General features: G+C 44.8%; 1 long non-coding RNA gene across 2 annotated transcripts in view; it reads right to left on the bottom strand.

Moving 5' to 3' along the window:
* Window positions 1-1,477, bottom strand: part of LOC109300594 — a 6,251-nt gene extending 4,774 nt beyond the window's left edge. For both annotated transcript variants that reach the window (XR_002098273.1, XR_002098272.1), the window contains exons 1-2: window positions 1,180-1,477; window positions 379-548 (exon numbers count right to left, since the gene is read on the bottom strand). This is a non-coding gene — a long non-coding RNA (uncharacterized LOC109300594). The remainder of the gene's footprint in view (window positions 1-378; window positions 549-1,179) is intronic.
* Between the last annotated feature and the right edge of the window lie 201 nt (window positions 1,478-1,678).

The raw sequence follows: 1,678 nt of genomic DNA on the forward strand, positions 1-1,678 counted from the left end.
CCAGTCCATTCATATGGAGAAAAAAAAAAAAAAAAAAATCAATTGCCCACTTTTCCCACCACGAATCAACCTCTATAAAAACTTCTTACGAGATAAACTTGGATTAGGTGCACGATTGAAATATCAAGATAGAAGGGCTGAGCCACTTTACAATGAGCCTCCCCCACTTTAAGTGCTTTTTAAACAAAATGTGCTTCAGGTCACATTTGAAACAGAAAATCTGCTGTTCAAAAGTGCAAATCGTTTCATGGATTTATTTATTTTAACTCTACTCAAGCTCCTTGTTTGCAGACACTCGGAGCAAGCTAGGCACTCAAGCAGGGCTGCTGGTGTGAGCCACAGTGCTGGCAAGGCCTGTGGGATCAGGCCCGAACTTACTGCGCTTGAGACTGTCCGTAATAATCCGGTCGCATTTCCAGGCTCCAGAGTTTTTCTTCAACGCTGCTGAAGGGATGAGAAGTCCGATGCCGCTCGTGACTTCCACTTTTCTGCACCGTCATCTCTCCGCCAGCTTTAAACAACAACGTATGGATTGGGACGCTCCGCTCCTGCAAAGCGGGTGTGCGAAGAACAGAAAGAAAAGCGGTGGGTCCGGCTGGCAGGGGCGCAGCCACCCGCCCCAGCGATTCGAGCGATATTCGGGGCTCGGCTTGAAAACTTCCCTCTAAAACCGATTTTTATTTTTCAAAGTTTGCCATCACGCCGCAGCGTCCGTAAAGCCCTGCCCTGCCCGGGGATGCCAGGCAGACGATGCTGCGGGTGGACAGACGTCAGGCCAGCCCCCTCCGCAAAGGCACCCACTCGCAGTCATTACATTAATTTATTTAGAAACAAAATTTCAGCTTGGCAAACTTGCAGGTTTTTTTTTCCCCCCCTGGACACCGAGAAACCGCACGCAGGTCCCTTTTTCATGCTCTACAACTCGTGTTTTTTTTCAGTTAAAAAAACCAAAATCAAATCAAATAAAAAAATACAGAAGAATAAATTTAAAAAAATATAGATATATCCCCCTTCTCCAGGATCCCAACTCACCTAATCCAAACGTCAAGTTTGCCAGGACAGTTTTATTTTCTGGATCAAACCGGTCCAGACAAACATCCACTTTTGAATGGTTTTCTCTTCTTTTTAATTATTATTTAACATCCTAGGATTTTATTTTAATTTCTGCATTGCTGTTACCTTGGCATCCCAACGGCTCCTGCTTCCAGCCAGACACCGAGTCGAATCCATTTCCCCCGCCCAAAAAAAGGGATTTCAAATCCTCTGGGCGGGGGGGAATAAAAAAAGAGAATCTTTTTAGTGCCGGATCCAATTCTGCTTTTTTTAAGAGGGGGAAAAAAAACAAAAAACACCCCCTTGAAGCAGAGCAGGTCACAGCAACGAGACTGCACAAACTTTGGAGAAATAAAGAAAACTGGGGGGGGAGTAGGGATTTGGGACCCAGCCCTCCGGCTGGCAGGGGCAGCATGCAGCAGGTTTCTGCCCTTCTCCCTGCCTGGGCGCGGCTTGCACAGCGAGGGGGAGGGGGGGGTTCTCCACTTTTTTCCCCCTGTTTTTTAATTATTATTTTTTTTGCAATTTTTAATATTTTTTTGTCAATTTCGTTTTGGGTGATTTTAATTTTTTTTTTTTTTGCCGTGCAATGCAATGCTTTTTTTTAATTTTTATTTTTTTTTGC

The sequence above is a fragment of the Gavialis gangeticus genome, unplaced genomic scaffold (genome assembly GCF_001723915.1).
Source record: "Gavialis gangeticus isolate Ggan-Ray unplaced genomic scaffold, GavGan_comp1, whole genome shotgun sequence".
NCBI classification, from domain to species: domain Eukaryota; kingdom Metazoa; phylum Chordata; order Crocodylia; family Gavialidae; genus Gavialis; species Gavialis gangeticus.